Source organism: Engystomops pustulosus, chromosome 6, assembly GCF_040894005.1.
Source record: "Engystomops pustulosus chromosome 6, aEngPut4.maternal, whole genome shotgun sequence".
Lineage (NCBI taxonomy): Eukaryota > Metazoa > Chordata > Amphibia > Anura > Leptodactylidae > Engystomops > Engystomops pustulosus.
Genome location: NC_092416.1, coordinates 172,855,616 through 172,878,904, shown reverse-complemented (window position 1 = coordinate 172,878,904; position 23,289 = coordinate 172,855,616). Strand labels below are relative to the sequence as shown.

General features: G+C 44.9%; 8 non-coding genes and 2 pseudogenes across 8 annotated transcripts; all 10 read left to right on the top strand.

Annotated features, from left to right (window-relative positions):
- Nucleotides 1-3,845: 3,845 nt before the first annotated feature.
- Nucleotides 3,846-4,016, top strand: LOC140066351 (U2 spliceosomal RNA; annotated as a pseudogene).
- Nucleotides 4,017-9,694: 5,678 nt separating this feature from the next.
- LOC140066305 (U2 spliceosomal RNA) lies at nucleotides 9,695-9,882 on the top strand. The gene has a single exon (XR_011848205.1). It is a non-coding gene; the product is annotated as a U2 spliceosomal RNA (small nuclear RNA).
- A 780-nt stretch (nucleotides 9,883-10,662) lies between these two features.
- LOC140066345 (U2 spliceosomal RNA) lies at nucleotides 10,663-10,853 on the top strand. Its single transcript, XR_011848223.1, has one exon. It is a non-coding gene; the product is annotated as a U2 spliceosomal RNA (small nuclear RNA).
- A 780-nt stretch (nucleotides 10,854-11,633) lies between these two features.
- Nucleotides 11,634-11,824, top strand: LOC140066334 (U2 spliceosomal RNA). Its single transcript, XR_011848217.1, has one exon. It is a non-coding gene; the product is annotated as a U2 spliceosomal RNA (small nuclear RNA).
- Nucleotides 11,825-17,549: 5,725 nt separating this feature from the next.
- LOC140066358 (U2 spliceosomal RNA) lies at nucleotides 17,550-17,720 on the top strand (annotated as a pseudogene).
- A 780-nt stretch (nucleotides 17,721-18,500) lies between these two features.
- LOC140066323 (U2 spliceosomal RNA) lies at nucleotides 18,501-18,691 on the top strand. The gene has a single exon (XR_011848213.1). It is a non-coding gene; the product is annotated as a U2 spliceosomal RNA (small nuclear RNA).
- A 780-nt stretch (nucleotides 18,692-19,471) lies between these two features.
- Nucleotides 19,472-19,662, top strand: LOC140066312 (U2 spliceosomal RNA). Its single transcript, XR_011848207.1, has one exon. It is a non-coding gene; the product is annotated as a U2 spliceosomal RNA (small nuclear RNA).
- Nucleotides 19,663-20,442: 780 nt separating this feature from the next.
- Nucleotides 20,443-20,633, top strand: LOC140066301 (U2 spliceosomal RNA). The gene has a single exon (XR_011848201.1). It is a non-coding gene; the product is annotated as a U2 spliceosomal RNA (small nuclear RNA).
- A 780-nt stretch (nucleotides 20,634-21,413) lies between these two features.
- Nucleotides 21,414-21,604, top strand: LOC140066290 (U2 spliceosomal RNA). The gene has a single exon (XR_011848194.1). It is a non-coding gene; the product is annotated as a U2 spliceosomal RNA (small nuclear RNA).
- Nucleotides 21,605-22,384: 780 nt separating this feature from the next.
- LOC140066362 (U2 spliceosomal RNA) lies at nucleotides 22,385-22,573 on the top strand. The gene has a single exon (XR_011848228.1). It is a non-coding gene; the product is annotated as a U2 spliceosomal RNA (small nuclear RNA).
- The last annotated feature ends 716 nt before the right edge of the window (nucleotides 22,574-23,289 follow it).

The following is a 23,289-nucleotide window of genomic DNA, read 5'->3' as shown; positions in this document are numbered from 1 at the left end:
ATTGTGGAGTTCTCCTCACCAGATGGGACTCCACTGTGTAAAAGGGAGGGTGGTGGGGACACAATTGAGAGCAGTGGGGGAGAAGCATCTCCCTTTGCGGTGTCTAGGAAGACGGAAACCAAGAGGTTTAAGCCGGACCCACCTGTCGAGAGCTTCTTGTCGGGTTCGAGATTTTCGTGTTTATCGCAACAGGGGGTGGACCCTATGGAGGATAGCTCTGAGGTTCAGGGAACCTGATTTTGATTTAAAATTTGAACATTTCTTTTGACCAGGTTTGGTATTGTTAAGTTTTTTGTGTTTTTCTATCCTCAGGTTTTGTGTTAAACTCTCAAAATGTGAGAGTTTTCAGTTCTAGGAATCGCAGAACTGCCATTTTTGATTTGTTGAAAAATGAAGTTTTTGATATTTTTTGTTTACAGGAATGTGGAATAAGTGAAGGAGTGAGTGAGGGGGAGTGGTTATGGGGGGAGTCGGTATGGTCTGGATGTGGGGGTAATAGGAATAGTGGGGTGGGTATTTTGTTTAAGTCAAATCGAGTTAGTTTAGAAAATTATGTTGTGATTGAACCTGGGAGATGTATGATGGCTGTGTGTAAGTTTAAAAATGTTTTGTTTAAAGTTATTAATATGTATGCGTCGGTGTGTAAAAATGAGCGGGTGGATTTGTTTAACAAAATTAAGTTTTTTTTACAAGGAAGGGATCCAGTAATTTTAGTTGGGGATTTTAATAGTGATTTGACAAAAAGTGCTATGGATATGTCTGGGAGGGTTTTGGTTGATGTTTTGGGGGATTTTGGTTTAAAAGATTTACAGGGGTTATGCAATGTTAATTTAATGACTTATTTTTCTGATAGAGGAGGGGTGGAGTCAAAGTTGGACTATATTTTTGTTTCTGATGGGTTTTGTAATTTTAGTTACACACAAAAAAAGGTGTGTTTTTCGGATCATGTGATGTTGTCTGGAAGGATGGATGTGATGAGTGATAGGAAGTACGGGAATGGGGTATGGAAGTTGAATGTGAGTTTGTTAGAATGTGAGGATGTGAAAAAGGATTTTGAGTTTAAGTATAAAAAGTGGGTCGAAAAGAAAAATGAGTTTGGGAGTGTTTTAGAGTGGTGGGATTGGGTTAAGAATGAGGTGAGATTTTTCTTTAAGAAGTATGGGGTTAGAAAGGCTGGTGAAAGGAAGAATGAATTTAAAAGTTTGAACGAGCGTTTGAATTTTTTGTTATGTATGCGTGAGTGGGGTGAAGATGTGTCGAGGGATTTGGAGTGTGTGAGGAATGAGATTAGGAAAGAATTGGAAAAGAAAGGAAAAAGTATTATCATGAGGGCAAAAATTGAAAAATTGGAGCATGATGAAAAATGTTCAAGATTTTTTTTCAAAAAAGTCTTTTCAAAGAGGGCAAGTTTGGATGAGGTGTTGTGTGAAGATGGAAGTGTGAGTATTGATGTGGAAGGCGAGATTGTGAAATTTTATGAGTGTTTGTTTAGAAAGAAAGATAGGGATGTAGGTTTGGAGAGTGAGGTGTTGACATTTTTGGATGATCAAGTGAATGAATGTGATAAAGGTATGTTGATGAAAGAGATAAGTTTGGATGAAGTGTGGGAGGTGATAGCAAGTATGAAGTTAAATAAAACGCCAGGTGAGGATGGATTGTCTGTGGAATTTTATAGAGTGATGTGGAGTGTGATTGGCAAAGATGTGGTGGAAGTGTGTAAGTATATGTGGGAGAATGTAAGAATGGCTGAAAGTATGAAAGGTGGTGTGATCGTGTTATTACCTAAAAAGGGGGATCTAAGAAGTTTAAAGAATTGGAGACCGATTAGTCTGCTTAATTGCGACTATAAAATTTATGCGAAATTGTTGGCAAATCGAATGAAAGGGGTGATTGAGTCAGTTGTATGTGAGGATCAGTATTGTGCGGTACCAGGGAGAAGGATTCAGGAATGTCTGTGTATGTTGAGGGATGTGTTGTGGGATTGCAAGGAGAGAAAGAAGGGAGTGTATGTGTTGTCTATAGACTTTGAGAAGGCATACGATAGATTGGCGCATGGTTTTTTATTTAGTGTATTAGTTAGAATGGGTTTTCCGGGAGAGTTTGTGGAAAGAGTGAGGAGTTTGTATGAGGATATTGGAAGTAAAATTTTGGTGAATGGGGTGTTGACTGAGAGTGTAAAAGTGTGTTCAGGGGTGAGACAGGGGTGTCCTCTGTCTCCTATTGTGTTTGTGTGTGCGATTGAGCCCTTATTAAGGATGATTAGGAAAGATAAGGTTGTGCGTGGTGTACATGTGCCGGGTGGGAATGGAAGAATGGTGAAAGTTTCTGGTTATATGGATGATGTGTGTGTGGTGTGTGAGTCTGAATGTGGGTTGAGAAGGATTAAATTGTTAGTGTCGTTTTTTTGTGGCGCATCGGCGTTTAAAGTAAATTGGGAGAAAACAGAATGTAAAGCTTTTGGTGTAAATAGTGTGAGTGCGGATGTGGGCGTTAGAAGTGTGAGTGGATCAATTAAGGTATTGGGTGTGAAATTTGGTGAGGATTTAGAGGGAAATGATAGTTGGGTGGATGTGAAAGAAAAGGTTGAAAGAAAGTTGTGTATGTGGAGATTAAGGAAATTGTCGTTTGTTGGTAAAGTTGTTGTTTTGAAGGCTGTTATTTTGCCTATTTTTTTGTATTTAGCTTTAGTTTTTCCACCAAATCATAGAGGTTTGATGGTTTTGAATCGTGTTCTTTTTAGGTTTTTCTGGAGTTCCTCTATGGAACGTCTATCTAGGAGTGTTGTTATGAAGAGACTGGAAAAAGGGGGGTTTGGATTTCCAAACCTTGAGGTATATTTAGGGGTTAATATGATTTGTTTTTTGTTGAGTGTTCTTGGAAAGAATGGTAGAGCGGCATGTATGTGTAAGTATGTAGGGGGGAGAGTGTTTTATCGTTTGGAATGGTGCGAGTATGAATTGTCAAAACCTGTATCGTTTAAGTGTGCGGTGTGGTATGGATGGATTGAAAAATTTGTTATTAAGTATGATTTAAGGAAAGTGAAAGTGGAGGAGCTGAAAAAGAAAAAATGTGTTGTGAGGATGATTGAAGAGAAAGAGAGCTTGAGTGAAATTGCAGGGATTGGTGGGGTGAATGTGAGGAAAACTTGGGAGAAAGTAGGTATGGATGGGATGTCAAACAGGCAAAAAGAGATTGTATGGCAAAGTTTGCATGGAGTGTTACCAGTGAGAGAGTTTCAGCGTGTGAGGGGAGTGATTAGGAGTGAAAGGTGTCCGAGGGAAGAATGTGGGGGATGTGAGAATGTGACTCATTTATTTTGGAACTGTTTTTTTGCTCAGAATGTTTTAAAGCGATTGGGAGTGTTATGTCGTGAATTGACTGGTGTGAATGTAATGACGTATGATGTTGTGATGTTTGGTTTAGGAGTGGGTGGTGATATTAAAGGGAGAGTGTTGTGGTTGATAATGGCATGTATAAAAGAAATGTTATGGGATGTAAGGAATATATATGTTTTCAAAAAGAAGTGTTTGAATGAGGCTGAATGTGTAAGAATGGTGTTGGGGAAATTATATATTTGTTACTTATGGGACAAAAGGAAAGTGGCTTTCGATGCCGAAGGGGTGTGGAAGGTGAAGAAATGGACGGGTTGGGTAAGAGTGTAATTTTTGTAAGTATGGACTTTCTTTTTGAATTATGATATATTGTTTAAAAACTTTTATTTTTGGAAATGCCAAGTATGATGATGGTCAGGAACTATTATGAATAAAGAATAATGGTTCTGAGACAAGAATATGACTGACTAATCTGATATGGCATAAAAAAAAAAAAAAAAAAAAAAAAAAAAAAAAAAAAAAAAAAAAAAATCTGTTCTTATCAGTTTAATATCTGATACGTCCCCTATCTGGGGACCATATATTAAATGGATTTTTGGAACAGGGAGATGGAAAAAGAGCTTGCTCTGTCCACTCCACGCATTGACCTGGTATTGCAGTACCTCCAGGACCGGTGCACCCCTTCTTAACTTGGTGAAAAAGATAGAGAAATAAATAGCAAAACTTTGGAAAAGGGAAAAGAAATGGAGCCGAAGTTTGCAATGTGACGTCGACGACGCTCTTGTGCTTTGTCACCTACTCAGGTGTGTTGTGTGCTGTGTCTTTTGCAGGAGGAACAAAGGCTTCTCACTAATTGATTAATGAGGTGCTAAATGGGCCCGACCCGGAACAAAGGAAAAAAAAAAAAAAGGAAAAATAAAAGTGACCTAATCGGCGGCCTAATTAATTGGAGCTAATTGGATCATGATTAGTCTGGAGCCGTCTACTTGAATCGAAGACACCTGCAGGTTGAGATTTGGCTGCTTCCTCCTCCACTGCTAGCAGTCACAGTCTGAGAAGGTGCGAACGACCGAAGGTAAGCTGTAGCTATCAGCGTGTGCTGGAGCGAGCGTGCTTGTCCCCTCACACCGTCCAGCGGCTGTGTCAAGAGAAAGGAAAAGTGATCTCTGAGCCGTCAGGCAGGCAGGCAGTCGGTCGGTCAGACTGACTTGACAAAAGAGTTGTTGTGGGGAGGGTGTAGCAGCGGGCGGCTGGCAGATGAAGTGCAGACGCCCGCTCGCTCGGCCCCCCTGCTGCTTTGCGGGGGAGGTGCCTGTTGGGGGCGGTCCTATGCAGATTAATCGTCCCCACGCAGAGGACTGTGTGACTTGCAGAGTAGGTTTTTCGCCTCCTGGCGGTGTCTCCTCTCCGTGAGCAGTGCTGAGAGTTCTGAAGGGGGCCCGGTCTGGGCGAGCTATGGTCGGTATCGCTTCTCGGCCTTTTGGCTGCGATATCTGGCATGTCCGGACGCAGCCGAAGGTCGAGGGAGTGTTCCAGAGGGTGACCTTTGGGGCGAATCCCGGTGAGGAGAGATCTGGAAGAAGTTCCTGTGGCTTGATTGCCGACAGTTTTTTTTGTCGTGGAAGAGGAGAATGGCGGTGAAAAATACTATCCGATTTACGGTGTCAACGGAGGATACACAGAAGAACAGGGTGTACTACATTCTACAATCGATTTTGGTGGAGAAGGCCGGAGTCAGAGCGCAAGATCTACTGGGGGTAAACGACCTCCCGAGCCGAGGCACATTTGAGGTAACCTTTCATGAGTATGATCGGTGTATGAATGTTTTTGAGAAGCTGAAGGTGTTGAAGGAGGACCCCTTACTTAAAGATGTAAAAGTCGAACCGCTCTTTGGCCTAGAAGAGAGAGAACTTTTTGTGCACCTGTTCAATGTGTATACACCGGTGGATGTAGTGACCGCATATCTAAAGAACTATGCAGAAGTGATATCGGTGACCCCAATGAAAAATTTCTTGGGGGTATATAATTGCCGTGTGAAGTACAAGGTCAAATTTAAGAGAGATAACTCATCTGTTGGAGGTTTTTTACACCCTCCTGCAAATTTTTCTGTCGGAGGACATAGAGGTCGGATCTGGTATGTGGGGCAACCCGCATTTTGTAGAAAATGCTTTCAGTTCCAACATACGGCTGAGCAGTGTCAGAATGAACAAACCTGTAGGAACTGTAAGCAGCCTGGCCACCCGGCAGGACAGTGTAAGGAAAGAAGAAGGTGTGATCTGTGTGGGTCTGATAGTCACTTTCTTAAGAACTGTCCTGTGATGGAAGAAAGAGGAGTGGAACCTACGTATGCTGAGAAGTTGGCAGAGACCAACAGAAAACAGCGGGCCATGATGAGGCAAGCAGATGAGGAGAAGAGAGTGGCTGCAAAAGTGGCAGAGAAAAGGGCCAGGGAGGAGGCAGTACGGAGTGTGTTTTCTACCCAGGCTGAAGAGTCAGTGTTGCCAGTAATGGAGGAAATACGGGATGAAGAAGAAATAATTGAAGATTGTGAGAGTCCGGTACATTTATCGGGTGCAGAGAACATAATTGATTCCTCTGGAGATCCAGGGGGGTCGCGTTTATATGACAGGGAGGGTGGTGGGATTAAACAGCATGACTCTGGATCCGAGGGTGAGGGCGTCACGCGGCAGGTCGGTAAGAAGTTCCGCGGAAGCGCTGAAAGTCAGGAAGACATGGACTATCAGAGTGTCCAGGAGGAGGTGGATGTGGAGGAGGAGGGTATGGACACTGTGGGTGTTCGCAAAGGGGATGGGTGAGGAGTGATGTCTCTCTGGGTTTGAGCTTTAAGGCTTTTTTTGTAGTAATTAGGGAATGCAGTTAAAAATTGTTTCCCAGAATGTGCGTGTTATTAAGTCGCGGGTAAGGAGGTTAGCAGTGTTTGAGTTTCTTAAAGAAGAAGGAGGTGATATATTTTGTCTTCAAGAATGTGGGGTTAAAGGTGGTGTATGTGAGAGTGAATGGGGGTGTGGGGAGGGGGTGTGGTCTGGAAGTGTGTATAATAAAAATGATGGTGTGGGTGTGTTAGTCAAAAATAAAGAAGTGAATGTGGAAGAATATGTGGTGATTGAGGAGGGGAGGGCGTTGTTGGTAACTCTAAGATATAGAAATGTGTTATTTAAAATTCTTAATATTTATGCGCCGACCAAGAAGACAGAGAGGGTTACGTTTTTCGATAAAATTAAGTTTTTTTTGCAGGGGAGGATTCCCATTATTTGTGTTGGAGACTTTAACGTTGATGTGGGGAGGGAGGGTGGGGATGTCTCGGGGAAAATATTAAAAAATATTGTGTATGATTTAAATTTGAGAGATGCTCAAGAAGTTGTTTGCAAAAAACCTTATAGTAATACTTTTTTTGCTGATAGGGGGGGTTCTTCTTCTAGGTTGGATTATTTTTTTGTATCCGAAGGGTTTGATGTTATAAGTTATAGACAAAAGTTTGTTTGTTTTTCAGATCATAATTTGATTGAGTGCGAAGTTAGTGTGAATGAAACATGTATGCATGGGAGAGGGATATGGAAGATGAATGTGACGATGTTAGAAAATGTGGAAGTGAAAGAGAGATTTTGTGTGTTGTTTAAAGAGTGGAAGGAGAGACAGAAAGATTTTGAGAATGTTGTGCGATGGTGGGAGTGGGTGAAAGTGAAGACAAAAAGCTTTTTTAAGAGTATGGGATATGAATTGGCTAAGAAGAGAAGGATAGAATATGAAAATTTAAATAGAAGAATGAGAGGTTTGTTTTTGTTAAGAGAGAATGGTTGTGATGTGGGTGGGGAAATTTTGAAGGTGAGGCGAGAGGTTAAGCAGTTTATTAAAGAAAAAGGGAAAAATATTATGTTTAAAGCGAAATTGGATAGGTTAGAGAGTGATGAAAAGTGTACGAGATTTTTCTTTAAGAAAGTTTTTTGTAAGAAACCAATGATGTCTGTGGTTATGAATGAAGATGGTAGTGTTGTGAATGGTGAGGGTGTTATGGAGGAGGTGGCAAAATTTTATGATGGGTTGTATGAGGACAAATGGAGGGATGAGATTGTAGAGGCGGATATGTTAAGTAAGTTAGGGTGTAGTTTGAATGAAGAAGAAAAAGGTAGAATGGTGAGGAAGATTGGATTGGATGAGGTATGGGATGTAGTTAGTTCAATGGCTTTGAATAAGACGCCCGGAATGGATGGGTTACCGTGTGAATTTTATAGAGTGATGTGGAGTGTGATTGGTATGGAAGTAGTGAAGGTCATTGAATATATGTGGGAGAATGTGATAATTGCAGATAGTATGAAAGAAGGTGTGATTGTGTTATTGCCAAAAAAGGGTGATCTGAAATATGTAAAAAACTGGAGACCTATCACTTTACTTAATTGTGATTATAAGATATATGCTAAGCTAATTGCGAACCGAATGAAAGGGGTGATTGGAAGCGTGATTGGGGATGAACAATGTTGTGCAGTGCCAGGTCGAAAAATTCATGAAGGGTTATGTTTGTTGAGAGATTGCTTGTGGGATGTGAAGTGTAGAGGGAAAAGTGTATGTGTGTTATCTCTTGATTTTGAGAAAGCGTATGACAGATTAGCGCATGATTATTTGTTTGGAGTGTTAAGTGTGTTTGGGTTTCCGGATGTGTTTGTGAATCGTATAAGAAGTTTGTATGTGGATGTGTGGAGTCGATTATTAGTGAATGGTAGAGTTGGAAGGAGGGTGAATGTTAAGTCTGGGGTTCGGCAGGGGTGCCCCCTCTCGCCAATAGCATTTATTTGTGCTATTGAACCGCTGTTGTGCCTTCTGCGGAATGATAAGGTGGTGAGAGGGGTGCAGATTCCTGGGAGTGGTGGTATTGAATGTAAAGTGAATGCTTATATGGATGATGTGTGTGTTGTGTGTGACTCGGTGTGTGCGATGAAACGTGTGCAGTTATTGACGTCTATTTTTTGTTCGGCTTCGGCCTTTAAGGTAAATTGGGAAAAGAGCGAGTGGAAGAGTTTTGGAAGAATGGTTGTGAATGAAGAGGTTGGTATGAATAGGGTGAATGGTGCAATTAAAATATTGGGGGTTAAGTTTAATGAGAATTTGGATGGAGAAGAGAGTTGGTGTGAAGCAAGAGAGAAAGTTGAGAGGAAGTTATGTATGTGGAGGATGAGAGAGTTGTCGTTGATTGGTAAAGTTATGGTAATAAAGAATGTGGTGTTATCTGTGTTGTTGTATGTGGCAATTGTGTTTCCGCCTGGGTATGTTGAGTTGAGAAGGTTGAATCGGATGCTTTTTGTGTTTTTTTGGAATTCAAAGATGGAGAGATTGAGGAGAGTGACTGTGATGAAGAGTGTTGAGAATGGTGGCTTTGGATTCCCAAATTTGGAAGTTTTTTTTGGAACTAATATAGTAGTATTTTTGGTGAATGTATTATTGAAGGATGGAAGGTTGGCGTGTATGAGTAAGTTTGCAAGTGGGAGAATGATGTATAGGTTAAAATGGGTGAGAGTGAGTTTGATGAAGCCAATGAGTTTTGTGTGTGCTGACTGGTATGAATGGGTTTGGGTGTTTTTGAATAAATATAAGTTGTGTGAGATAGAGGTGAATGAGTTAAGGAAGAAAAAGGAGATTGTGCGGATGATTGAAAGTAAGGAGGTGATGACAGAGATAAATATGGTGAGAGGGACGGATGTTAAAAAAGTGTGGGAGAAAGGTAGAACGGATGGGTTAACAAATAAGCAAAAGGAAATAATATGGCTAGGACTACATGGAGTGCTCCCGGTGAGGGAATTCCAGAAAAATCGAGGGTTATTGAAAAATGATAGGTGCCCAAGGGAAGGGTGTGGTGGATATGAGAACATTGCACACTTGTTGTGGAATTGTGGATATGCAAGGGAGGTGATAAGGAGGGTGGGACCTTTGTGTAAAGAGGTGACGGGATTAAAAATCATGACGTTTGAGGTGTTTATGTTTGGTTTGGTTATGAGTCGGGGTGTGAAGGAGAGATTGTTGTGGTTGATATTGGCTTGTGTGAAAGAGACATTATGGGATATGAGATGTGTGTATGTGTTTAAGAAAAAGAATGTGTCGGTGAGTGATTGCATAAGAGTGATATTGGGAAAAATGTACTTGTGCTATTTGTGGGATCGAAAAAGAGGAGCAGATGCAGAAGGCATCTGGAAAATTAAGAAATGGTTAGATTTTGTGCAGTTAGGGTGATGGTTTTCTTTTGTGTTGTAAAACATATGTCAATATTTGATTAAAATTTATAAAGCCGGCATGATGAGAGACCATGAAGGAATACAGTTGAGAGACAAAAGTGTTTTTTGATTGGTCGACCTGAGATGGCTTTAAAAAAAAAAAAAAAAAAAAAAAAAAATCTGTTCTTATCAGTTTAATATCTGATACGTCCCCTATCTGGGGACCATATATTAAATGGATTTTTGGAACAGGGAGATGGAAAAAGAGCTTGCTCTGTCCACTCCACGCATTGACCTGGTATTGCAGTACCTCCAGGACCGGTGCACCCCTTCTTAACTTGGTGAAAAAGATAGAGAAATAAATAGCAAAACTTTGGAAAAGGGAAAAGAAATGGAGCCGAAGTTTGCAATGTGACGTCGACGACGCTCTTGTGCTTTGTCACCTACTCAGGTGTGTTGTGTGCTGTGTCTTTTGCAGGAGGAACAAAGGCTTCTCACTAATTGATTAATGAGGTGCTAAATGGGCCCGACCCGGAACAAAGGAAAAAAAAAAAAAAGGAAAAATAAAAGTGACCTAATCGGCGGCCTAATTAATTGGAGCTAATTGGATCATGATTAGTCTGGAGCCGTCTACTTGAATCGAAGACACCTGCAGGTTGAGATTTGGCTGCTTCCTCCTCCACTGCTAGCAGTCACAGTCTGAGAAGGTGCGAACGACCGAAGGTAAGCTGTAGCTATCAGCGTGTGCTGGAGCGAGCGTGCTTGTCCCCTCACACCGTCCAGCGGCTGTGTCAAGAGAAAGGAAAAGTGATCTCTGAGCCGTCAGGCAGGCAGGCAGTCGGTCGGTCAGACTGACTTGACAAAAGAGTTGTTGTGGGGAGGGTGTAGCAGCGGGCGGCTGGCAGATGAAGTGCAGACGCCCGCTCGCTCGGCCCCCCTGCTGCTTTGCGGGGGAGGTGCCTGTTGGGGGCGGTCCTATGCAGATTAATCGTCCCCACGCAGAGGACTGTGTGACTTGCAGAGTAGGTTTTTCGCCTCCTGGCGGTGTCTCCTCTCCGTGAGCAGTGCTGAGAGTTCTGAAGGGGGCCCGGTCTGGGCGAGCTATGGTCGGTATCGCTTCTCGGCCTTTTGGCTAAGATCAAGTGTAGTATCTGTTCTTATCAGTTTAATATCTGATACGTCCCCTATCTGGGGACCATATATTAAATGGATTTTTGGAACAGGGAGATGGAAAAAGAGCTTGCTCTGTCCACTCCACGCATTGACCTGGTATTGCAGTACCTCCAGGACCGGTGCACCCCTTCTTAACTTGGTGAAAAAGATAGAGAAATAAATAGCAAAACTTTGGAAAAGGGAAAAGAAATGGAGCCGAAGTTTGCAATGTGACGTCGACGACGCTCTTGTGCTTTGTCACCTACTCAGGTGTGTTGTGTGCTGTGTCTTTTGCAGGAGGAACAAAGGCTTCTCACTAATTGATTAATGAGGTGCTAAATGGGCCCGACCCGGAACAAAGGAAAAAAAAAAAAAAGGAAAAATAAAAGTGACCTAATCGGCGGCCTAATTAATTGGAGCTAATTGGATCATGATTAGTCTGGAGCCGTCTACTTGAATCGAAGACACCTGCAGGTTGAGATTTGGCTGCTTCCTCCTCCACTGCTAGCAGTCACAGTCTGAGAAGGTGCGAACGACCGAAGGTAAGCTGTAGCTATCAGCGTGTGCTGGAGCGAGCGTGCTTGTCCCCTCACACCGTCCAGCGGCTGTGTCAAGAGAAAGGAAAAGTGATCTCTGAGCCGTCAGGCAGGCAGGCAGTCGGTCGGTCAGACTGACTTGACAAAAGAGTTGTTGTGGGGAGGGTGTAGCAGCGGGCGGCTGGCAGATGAAGTGCAGACGCCCGCTCGCTCGGCCCCCCTGCTGCTTTGCGGGGGAGGTGCCTGTTGGGGGCGGTCCTATGCAGATTAATCGTCCCCACGCAGAGGACTGTGTGACTTGCAGAGTAGGTTTTTCGCCTCCTGGCGGTGTCTCCTCTCCGTGAGCAGTGCTGAGAGTTCTGAAGGGGGCCCGGTCTGGGCGAGCTATGGTCGGTATCGCTTCTCGGCCTTTTGGCTAAGATCAAGTGTAGTATCTGTTCTTATCAGTTTAATATCTGATACGTCCCCTATCTGGGGACCATATATTAAATGGATTTTTGGAACAGGGAGATGGAAAAAGAGCTTGCTCTGTCCACTCCACGCATTGACCTGGTATTGCAGTACCTCCAGGACCGGTGCACCCCTTCTTAACTTGGTGAAAAAGATAGAGAAATAAATAGCAAAACTTTGGAAAAGGGAAAAGAAATGGAGCCGAAGTTTGCAATGTGACGTCGACGACGCTCTTGTGCTTTGTCACCTACTCAGGTGTGTTGTGTGCTGTGTCTTTTGCAGGAGGAACAAAGGCTTCTCACTAATTGATTAATGAGGTGCTAAATGGGCCCGACCCGGAACAAAGGAAAAAAAAAAAAAAGGAAAAATAAAAGTGACCTAATCGGCGGCCTAATTAATTGGAGCTAATTGGATCATGATTAGTCTGGAGCCGTCTACTTGAATCGAAGACACCTGCAGGTTGAGATTTGGCTGCTTCCTCCTCCACTGCTAGCAGTCACAGTCTGAGAAGGTGCGAACGACCGAAGGTAAGCTGTAGCTATCAGCGTGTGCTGGAGCGAGCGTGCTTGTCCCCTCACACCGTCCAGCGGCTGTGTCAAGAGAAAGGAAAAGTGATCTCTGAGCCGTCAGGCAGGCAGGCAGTCGGTCGGTCAGACTGACTTGACAAAAGAGTTGTTGTGGGGAGGGTGTAGCAGCGGGCGGCTGGCAGATGAAGTGCAGACGCCCGCTCGCTCGGCCCCCCTGCTGCTTTGCGGGGGAGGTGCCTGTTGGGGGCGGTCCTATGCAGATTAATCGTCCCCACGCAGAGGACTGTGTGACTTGCAGAGTAGGTTTTTCGCCTCCTGGCGGTGTCTCCTCTCCGTGAGCAGTGCTGAGAGTTCTGAAGGGGGCCCGGTCTGGGCGAGCTATGGTCGGTATCGCTTCTCGGCCTTTTGGCTCAGATCATGGCATGCCCGGACTGAGTCAGGAGGTCGAGGGAGTGTTCTGGAGGTTGATCTTCTGGAGCGAATCCCTTATTTGAGAGAAGAGATCCGAAACTTTTCTGTGGCGTGAGGCCGACAGTCTTTTTGAAGAAAAACATGGCAGTAAAGAATACGATTCGGTTTACGGTGCCAAAGGATGACGAGAGGAATCGAGTCTATTTCATCTTGAAGACCGTTTTGGTGGATGAGTGTGGAGTATTGGCGGAAGACCTGCTTGGAGTAAACGACCTCCCTAGCCGTGGAACTTTTGAAGTGACGTTTCGTGAGTATAATAGATGCTTAAACGTCTTCGAGAAGGTAAAAACGGTGGAGGGTTCGTTGCTGCAAGGAATTGAGGTTGAACCTTTGTTTGGGTCTGAAGATAGAGAATTGTTTGTGCACCTCTTTAATGTATATACACCGATAAACGTTATTACTGCCTACATAAGGAATTATGCGGTGATTAAGTCTGTTACTCCGTTGAAAAACTTTTTGGGAGTATACAACTGTCGCATTAAATTCATTGTGAAGTTCAAACGGGATGATACCTCAGTGGGAGGATTCCTACATCCCCCAGCTAACTTTTCTGTTGGGGGCCATCGTGGAAGGATATGGTATGCTGGACAGCCGGAATTCTGCAGGAACTGTTTTCAGTTCCAGCATACTGCGGCGGAATGTAAGAATCAGGCTACATGCAGGAACTGCAAACAGCCGGGCCATCAAGCAGGGAACTGTAAACAGGTGAGGAGGTGCGACTTGTGTGGAGCAGAAGGCCATTTCTTCAAGTACTGTCCCTTGTTTGCAGAGAGGAAGGAAGAGTCTTCATATGCCGAAAGGCTGGCGGAGACAAATCAGATGCAGCGGGCTCTAATAAAGAAGGCGGAGGAGGATAAGAGGGTTGCTGCGAGAGTGGCTGGAGAGAGAAGGAGGATCCCGGAAGAAGTGGGTCAGAGTGTGGCCCCTCCTCCTATTGTGGCTCCTGTGGTGGTGGAAATGAGGGAGGAGAGTGAAGTAATTGAGGACTGTGAAAGTCCTGGACATGACTCTGACCCAGAGAATATTGTTGATTCCTCTGGAGATCCAGGGGGGTCGAAGTTATATAGGAGGGAGGGTGGTGGGGTTGAGAAGTCTGACGCTGGATCCGATGAAGATAGTGGCCCACAAAGGTCCATTAAGAGGGCTCGTGGAATCCCTGAAAGTAAGGAGAGTCTGGCCCATAAAGACATCCAAGAGAAGGTGGTCATGGAGGAAGAAAGTATGGACGCTGTGGGTTTTTGCGAGGGGATTGGGTGATAGCTAATGTTTTTTTTTTCTCATCTTAAGAAGGTTCTTTGAGCTTTAAGGCTATTTTGTTAAGGATGAATGTAAAAATTATTTCCCAAAATGTACGGGTAATTAGATCTAATGTGAGAAGGGTAGCGGTGTTTGATTTCCTTAAAGGGGTGGTGGGTGATATTGTTTGCTTACAGGAGTGTGGAATTATGGGGAGTGTGAGTGAGAGTGAATGGGGATTAGGGGATATGGTTTGGTCAGGTAGTATGTGTAATAAGAATGCTGGAGTGGGTGTGTTAATTAAAAACAGGGATGTGAGTGTAGAGGAGTATGTGGTGATTGAGGAAGGGAGGGCAGTTTTGGTGACATTAAAGTATAGAAATGTTTTATTTAAAATTCTGAATGTATATGCACCAACTAAGAAAAATGAAAGGGTTGTGTTTTTTGACAAAGTTAAGTTGTTTATACAAGGGAGGGTTCCGATGGTTTGTGTTGGGGACTTTAATGTAGATATTGGGAAGGAGGGGGGGGATGTGTCGGGAAAATTACTTAAAAATATCTTGTTTGACTATCATTTTAAGGATGCTCAGGAGGTAGTGGGGAAGAAACCTTTTGGTGATACTTATTTTGCTGACCGGGGGGGGGTGTCATCACGTTTAGATTATTGTTTTGTTTCAGAAGGGGTTGGGGTTATTAGGTATGGGCAAAAATTTGTGTTTTTTTCTGATCACAATTTGGTTGAGTGTGAGATAAGTTTGAATGAAGAATGTATGTATGGGAGGGGTGTCTGGAAGATGAATGTTGGAATGTTAGAAAATGAGGATGTTAGGAGACAATATGGAAGTTTGTTTAAGAAATGGTGTGAGAGGCAGTGTGAGTTTAAGAATATTGTATGTTGGTGGGAATGGGTGAAAGTTAAAACAAAAAGTTTCTTTAGGAGTATGGGGTATGAATTGGCTAGAAAGAAAAGGTTGGAGTATGAAAGGTTAAATAGGCGTATGAGTGGGTTGTATGTGTTAAGAGAAAATGGAATTGATGTGAATGCTGAGTTATTGGAAGTAAGGCGTGAGGTTAAAAAATTTTTGAAAGAGAAAGGGAGAGGCATAATCTTTAGGGCTAAGTTGGAAAAAATGGAGTATGATGAGAGGTGTTCGAGGTTTTTTTTTAGGAAAGTGTTTGGGAAAAAGCAGGTGATGTCTGTGGTGGTGAATGAAGACGGCTGTGAGGTGAGTGGAGTGGAAGTAGCTGAGGAAGTGGCCAAGTTTTATGAATGTTTGTATGAGGATAAATGGAGGGATGTGAAGGTGGAAAAGGATGTTTTGAAGAGTTTGGAGAGGGGTTTGGATGTTGGTGGAAAGGATGCGGTTATAGGTGCAATTGAGATGAGTGAGGTGTGGGAGGTGGTCAATTCAATGGGGGCGAATAAGACGCCTGGTGTGGATGGATTGCCGAGTGAATTTTATAAGGTTTTGTGGGGTGTGATTGGGAAGGAAGTGTTGAGAGTGATTGAATACATGTGGGAGAATGTTATGATTGCGGAGAGCATGAGGGAAGGTGTGATTGTGTTAATTCCTAAGAGTGGAGATCTGAGACTGGTTAAAAATTGGAGACCCATTACATTATTGAATAGTGATTACAAAATTTATGCCAAGTTGATAGCAAACAGAATGAAGAAAGTGATTGGGAGCGTGATTGGGGAAGAACAGTGTTGTGCAGTGCCTGGGCGGAAGATTCATGAGAGTTTGTGTTTGTTGAGAGATTGTTTATGGGATGCGAGAGGTAGGGGGAAAGGGGTTTGCGTGGTTTCGTTAGATTTTGAGAAAGCGTATGATCGGTTGGCGCATGGGTATGTATTTAATGTGTTGGGTGAGTTGGGCTTTCCTGGAGTGTTTGTGGAGCGTGTCAGAAGTTTATATAAGAATATTTTTAGTCGTGTATTAGTTAATGGTAAGATTGGGAGAAGAATAAGTGTGAGATCCGGAGTGAGACAAGGGTGCCCCCTCTCGCCGATTGTTTTCATTTGTGCCATTGAGCCTTTGCTTTGCTTGGTGCGGGGGGACAAGGTGGCGAGAGGGGTGCAGATCCCGGGTGGCAGTGGGGTTGAGCTGAAAGTGAATGCATATATGGACGATGTGTGTGTGATTTGTGATTCTGTGTGTGCAATGAGGCGGGTGAGATTGTTGGTGTCGATTTTTTGTTCGGCTTCGGCCTTTAAGGTTAACTGGGAGAAGAGTGAATGGAAAAGTTTTGGGCAAGTGAGGGTGAATGAGGAAGTCGGGATGAATAGAGTAAATGGTGCTATCAAAATTTTAGGGATTAAGTTTGATGAACGATTGAGTGGAGATGAAAGTTGGAAGGATGCAAGAGAGAAAGTGGAGAGAAAGCTATGTATGTGGAGGATGAGGGAATTGTCGCTGGTTGGAAAGATTGTGGTTGTGAAAAGTGTTGTGTTGTCAATTTTGTTGTATGTTGCGATTGTGTTTCCACCGGGGTGTATGGAGATGAGAAGATTGAATCGAATGTTATTTGTGTTCTTTTGGAACTCGAAGATGGAAAGATTGAGAAGAATGATTGTGGTTAAAAGTGTTGAGAATGGGGGTTTTGGTTTTCCGAATTTAGATGTTTATTTTGGTGTGAATATTGTGGTGTTCTTGTTGGGAGTGTTGGAGAAGGATGGTAAATTGGCGTGTATGAGTAGGTTTGTGAGTGGTAGAATGATGTATAGGTTGAAGTGGGCGTCTGTGAGTCTGAGAAGGCCGATGGGGTTTGAATGTGCAGAGTGGTATGAATGGGTTTGGGTGTTTTTGAATAAGTATAGTTTGTGTGAGGTGGGATTGAATGTCTTAAAAAATAAGAAAAGCGTAATAAGGATGATTGAGAGTAAGGATGAGGTTGTGGAAATAAATATGGTGAGTGGAGTGAATGCTAAGAAGGTGTGGGAGAGAGTTGGAATGGAAGGGTTAACGAATAAGCAGAAGGAAATTGTGTGGCAGGGGCTTCATGGGGTTCTCCCGGTGCGGGAATTCCAAAAAAACAGAGGTTTGGCACTAAGTGATCGGTGTCCTAGGGAAGGCTGTGGAGGATACGAAAACATCATCCATTTGTTTTGGAATTGTGGCTATGCGAGAGAGGTGATAAAAAGAATGGGGCCTTTGTGTAAAGAGATCACAGGGCTGAGAATGTTAAATTTTGAGGTGTTTATGTTTGGGATAGTTGTGAGTAGGAATGTGAAAGTAAGACTGTTGTGGTTAATGATGGCATGTGTGAAAGAAGCATTGTGGAATATGAGGTGTGTGTATGTTTTTAGAAGGAAGAATGTGTCGGTAAGTGATTGTATGAGAGTGATTTTGGGGAAAATGTATTTATGTTATTTATGGGATGGGAAGAGGGGGGCTGATGCGGAGGGGATTTGGAAAGTAAAGAAGTGGATGGATTTTGTGTCTTTGGAATGATGATTGTTATTTTTGTGATGTATATATGTAAATATTTTTTCTTTGGGAATTATTAAATATGCCGGCATGATGTGATGGTCATGAAGAGATATGTATCAGAAGGATATTTCGTGATTGACCGAACTGAGATGGCATAAAAAAAAAAAAGAAAAAAAAAAAAAAAAAAAAAAAAAAAAAAAAAAAAAAAAAAAAATCTGTTCTTATCAGTTTAATATCTGATACGTCCCCTATCTGGGGACCATATATTAAATGGATTTTTGGAACAGGGAGATGGAAAAAGAGCTTGCTCTGTCCACTCCACGCATTGACCTGGTATTGCAGTACCTCCAGGACCGGTGCACCCCTTCTTAACTTGGTGAAAAAGATAGAGAAATAAATAGCAAAACTTTGGAAAAGGGAAAAGAAATGGAGCCGAAGTTTGCAATGTGACGTCGACGACGCTCTTGTGCTTTGTCACCTACTCAGGTGTGTTGTGTGCTGTGTCTTTTGCAGGAGGAACAAAGGCTTCTCACTAATTGATTAATGAGGTGCTAAATGGGCCCGACCCGGAACAAAGGAAAAAAAAAAAAAAGGAAAAATAAAAGTGACCTAATCGGCGGCCTAATTAATTGGAGCTAATTGGATCATGATTAGTCTGGAGCCGTCTACTTGAATCGAAGACACCTGCAGGTTGAGATTTGGCTGCTTCCTCCTCCACTGCTAGCAGTCACAGTCTGAGAAGGTGCGAACGACCGAAGGTAAGCTGTAGCTATCAGCGTGTGCTGGAGCGAGCGTGCTTGTCCCCTCACACCGTCCAGCGGCTGTGTCAAGAGAAAGGAAAAGTGATCTCTGAGCCGTCAGGCAGGCAGGCAGTCGGTCGGTCAGACTGACTTGACAAAAGAGTTGTTGTGGGGAGGGTGTAGCAGCGGGCGGCTGGCAGATGAAGTGCAGACGCCCGCTCGCTCGGCCCCCCTGCTGCTTTGCGGGGGAGGTGCCTGTTGGGGGCGGTCCTATGCAGATTAATCGTCCCCACGCAGAGGACTGTGTGACTTGCAGAGTAGGTTTTTCGCCTCCTGGCGGTGTCTCCTCTCCGTGAGCAGTGCTGAGAGTTCTGAAGGGGGCCCGGTCTGGGCGAGCTATGGTCGGTATCGCTTCTCGGCCTTTTGGCTAAGATCAAGTGTAGTATCTGTTCTTATCAGTTTAATATCTGATACGTCCCCTATCTGGGGACCATATATTAAATGGATTTTTGGAACAGGGAGATGGAAAAAGAGCTTGCTCTGTCCACTCCACGCATTGACCTGGTATTGCAGTACCTCCAGGACCGGTGCACCCCTTCTTAACTTGGTGAAAAAGATAGAGAAATAAATAGCAAAACTTTGGAAAAGGGAAAAGAAATGGAGCCGAAGTTTGCAATGTGACGTCGACGACGCTCTTGTGCTTTGTCACCTACTCAGGTGTGTTGTGTGCTGTGTCTTTTGCAGGAGGAACAAAGGCTTCTCACTAATTGATTAATGAGGTGCTAAATGGGCCCGACCCGGAACAAAGGAAAAAAAAAAAAAAGGAAAAATAAAAGTGACCTAATCGGCGGCCTAATTAATTGGAGCTAATTGGATCATGATTAGTCTGGAGCCGTCTACTTGAATCGAAGACACCTGCAGGTTGAGATTTGGCTGCTTCCTCCTCCACTGCTAGCAGTCACAGTCTGAGAAGGTGCGAACGACCGAAGGTAAGCTGTAGCTATCAGCGTGTGCTGGAGCGAGCGTGCTTGTCCCCTCACACCGTCCAGCGGCTGTGTCAAGAGAAAGGAAAAGTGATCTCTGAGCCGTCAGGCAGGCAGGCAGTCGGTCGGTCAGACTGACTTGACAAAAGAGTTGTTGTGGGGAGGGTGTAGCAGCGGGCGGCTGGCAGATGAAGTGCAGACGCCCGCTCGCTCGGCCCCCCTGCTGCTTTGCGGGGGAGGTGCCTGTTGGGGGCGGTCCTATGCAGATTAATCGTCCCCACGCAGAGGACTGTGTGACTTGCAGAGTAGGTTTTTCGCCTCCTGGCGGTGTCTCCTCTCCGTGAGCAGTGCTGAGAGTTCTGAAGGGGGCCCGGTCTGGGCGAGCTATGGTCGGTATCGCTTCTCGGCCTTTTGGCTAAGATCAAGTGTAGTATCTGTTCTTATCAGTTTAATATCTGATACGTCCCCTATCTGGGGACCATATATTAAATGGATTTTTGGAACAGGGAGATGGAAAAAGAGCTTGCTCTGTCCACTCCACGCATTGACCTGGTATTGCAGTACCTCCAGGACCGGTGCACCCCTTCTTAACTTGGTGAAAAAGATAGAGAAATAAATAGCAAAACTTTGGAAAAGGGAAAAGAAATGGAGCCGAAGTTTGCAATGTGACGTCGACGACGCTCTTGTGCTTTGTCACCTACTCAGGTGTGTTGTGTGCTGTGTCTTTTGCAGGAGGAACAAAGGCTTCTCACTAATTGATTAATGAGGTGCTAAATGGGCCCGACCCGGAACAAAGGAAAAAAAAAAAAAAGGAAAAATAAAAGTGACCTAATCGGCGGCCTAATTAATTGGAGCTAATTGGATCATGATTAGTCTGGAGCCGTCTACTTGAATCGAAGACACCTGCAGGTTGAGATTTGGCTGCTTCCTCCTCCACTGCTAGCAGTCACAGTCTGAGAAGGTGCGAACGACCGAAGGTAAGCTGTAGCTATCAGCGTGTGCTGGAGCGAGCGTGCTTGTCCCCTCACACCGTCCAGCGGCTGTGTCAAGAGAAAGGAAAAGTGATCTCTGAGCCGTCAGGCAGGCAGGCAGTCGGTCGGTCAGACTGACTTGACAAAAGAGTTGTTGTGGGGAGGGTGTAGCAGCGGGCGGCTGGCAGATGAAGTGCAGACGCCCGCTCGCTCGGCCCCCCTGCTGCTTTGCGGGGGAGGTGCCTGTTGGGGGCGGTCCTATGCAGATTAATCGTCCCCACGCAGAGGACTGTGTGACTTGCAGAGTAGGTTTTTCGCCTCCTGGCGGTGTCTCCTCTCCGTGAGCAGTGCTGAGAGTTCTGAAGGGGGCCCGGTCTGGGCGAGCTATGGTCGGTATCGCTTCTCGGCCTTTTGGCTAAGATCAAGTGTAGTATCTGTTCTTATCAGTTTAATATCTGATACGTCCCCTATCTGGGGACCATATATTAAATGGATTTTTGGAACAGGGAGATGGAAAAAGAGCTTGCTCTGTCCACTCCACGCATTGACCTGGTATTGCAGTACCTCCAGGACCGGTGCACCCCTTCTTAACTTGGTGAAAAAGATAGAGAAATAAATAGCAAAACTTTGGAAAAGGGAAAAGAAATGGAGCCGAAGTTTGCAATGTGACGTCGACGACGCTCTTGTGCTTTGTCACCTACTCAGGTGTGTTGTGTGCTGTGTCTTTTGCAGGAGGAACAAAGGCTTCTCACTAATTGATTAATGAGGTGCTAAATGGGCCCGACCCGGAACAAAGGAAAAAAAAAAAAAAGGAAAAATAAAAGTGACCTAATCGGCGGCCTAATTAATTGGAGCTAATTGGATCATGATTAGTCTGGAGCCGTCTACTTGAATCGAAGACACCTGCAGGTTGAGATTTGGCTGCTTCCTCCTCCACTGCTAGCAGTCACAGTCTGAGAAGGTGCGAACGACCGAAGGTAAGCTGTAGCTATCAGCGTGTGCTGGAGCGAGCGTGCTTGTCCCCTCACACCGTCCAGCGGCTGTGTCAAGAGAAAGGAAAAGTGATCTCTGAGCCGTCAGGCAGGCAGGCAGTCGGTCGGTCAGACTGACTTGACAAAAGAGTTGTTGTGGGGAGGGTGTAGCAGCGGGCGGCTGGCAGATGAAGTGCAGACGCCCGCTCGCTCGGCCCCCCTGCTGCTTTGCGGGGGAGGTGCCTGTTGGGGGCGGTCCTATGCAGATTAATCGTCCCCACGCAGAGGACTGTGTGACTTGCAGAGTAGGTTTTTCGCCTCCTGGCGGTGTCTCCTCTCCGTGAGCAGTGCTGAGAGTTCTGAAGGGGGCCCGGTCTGGGCGAGCTATGGTCGGTATCGCTTCTCGGCCTTTTGGCTAAGATCAAGTGTAGTATCTGTTCTTATCAGTTTAATATCTGATACGTCCCCTATCTGGGGACCATATATTAAATGGATTTTTGGAACAGGGAGATGGAAAAAGAGCTTGCTCTGTCCACTCCACGCATTGACCTGGTATTGCAGTACCTCCAGGACCGGTGCACCCCTTCTTAACTTGGTGAAAAAGATAGAGAAATAAATAGCAAAACTTTGGAAAAGGGAAAAGAAATGGAGCCGAAGTTTGCAATGTGACGTCGACGACGCTCTTGTGCTTTGTCACCTACTCAGGTGTGTTGTGTGCTGTGTCTTTTGCAGGAGGAACAAAGGCTTCTCACTAATTGATTAATGAGGTGCTAAATGGGCCCGACCCGGAACAAAGGAAAAAAAAAAAAAAGGAAAAATAAAAGTGACCTAATCGGCGGCCTAATTAATTGGAGCTAATTGGATCATGATTAGTCTGGAGCCGTCTACTTGAATCGAAGACACCTGCAGGTTGAGATTTGGCTGCTTCCTCCTCCACTGCTAGCAGTCACAGTCTGAGAAGGTGCGAACGACCGAAGGTAAGCTGTAGCTATCAGCGTGTGCTGGAGCGAGCGTGCTTGTCCCCTCACACCGTCCAGCGGCTGTGTCAAGAGAAAGGAAAAGTGATCTCTGAGCCGTCAGGCAGGCAGGCAGTCGGTCGGTCAGACTGACTTGACAAAAGAGTTGTTGTGGGGAGGGTGTAGCAGCGGGCGGCTGGCAGATGAAGTGCAGACGCCCGCTCGCTCGGCCCCCCTGCTGCTTTGCGGGGGAGGTGCCTGTTGGGGGCGGTCCTATGCAGATTAATCGTCCCCACGCAGAGGACTGTGTGACTTGCAGAGTAGGTTTTTCGCCTCCTGGCGGTGTCTCCTCTCCGTGAGCAGTGCTGAGAGTTCTGAAGGGGGCCCGGTCTGGGCGAGCTATGGTCGGTATCGCTTCTCGGCCTTTTGGCTAAGATCAAGTGTAGTATCTGTTCTTATCAGAGAGACTTGGTCTGGCCTGTGCACACCAGGGTTTCCTTGCAAGGAGCCCTGTGTGTGGAAGCGAAAAAGAGTGTGTGGGTTCAGGATTTCTCCCAAGATATACTCTGAGGATTATCCCCAGGATTAACCCATCGCATGCAGGATGGCGTCCAACAGCGCGGACAGCACCATCCGGATCCAGGTGAAGCCTGAATTTATCGCCACCATTGGGCTGAAGGAAATAATAGAAGAGCTATGCGGTAAAGTATGCAAATTACAGCCTCAGGAAATTGAAAGTCTGCAGGATTTCCCCAGTCAGGGAACCTATGACATTGAGCTGCAAGACTCTGATTTTTGTATGGCTGCCATTGACAAACTGGCAGAGTCTAATGCCCCTATAATGGCCTGCGTGCAGGTAGTGCCGTTGTTTAAACAAACTAAAAGACCCCTTATAGTACACATGTACAACACCAAGCTGGATGTGGGGCTCATAAGAGCTTATCTGCGGCAGTTTTGCGAGACTGTGGAAGGAGGAGACAAAATGCGAAACAAATGGGGCATATACAATGGGAAGAGGCGCTTCCTTGTAGTCTTTAAAAAAGACAATATGGAGTTTAGTGGTTTCAGGTGCCCTCCTGCCACCTTCTCTATAGGTGGGGAGAGGGGATTTTGTTTTTTCAGAGGGCAGCCTGAATTCTGTCGCAACTGCAGAAAATATGGGCACACCAAGGAAACCTGTGATGCAGGGGTGGTGTGCAAGATGTGTGGAGGAAAGTCGCATGGTGGGGGACCGTGCCCCTTTAAAACTTGTGACATGTGTGGAGAGAGGGGGCATGTCGCCAGGCAGTGCCCAAATTTTGGTTTTTTATTTGAT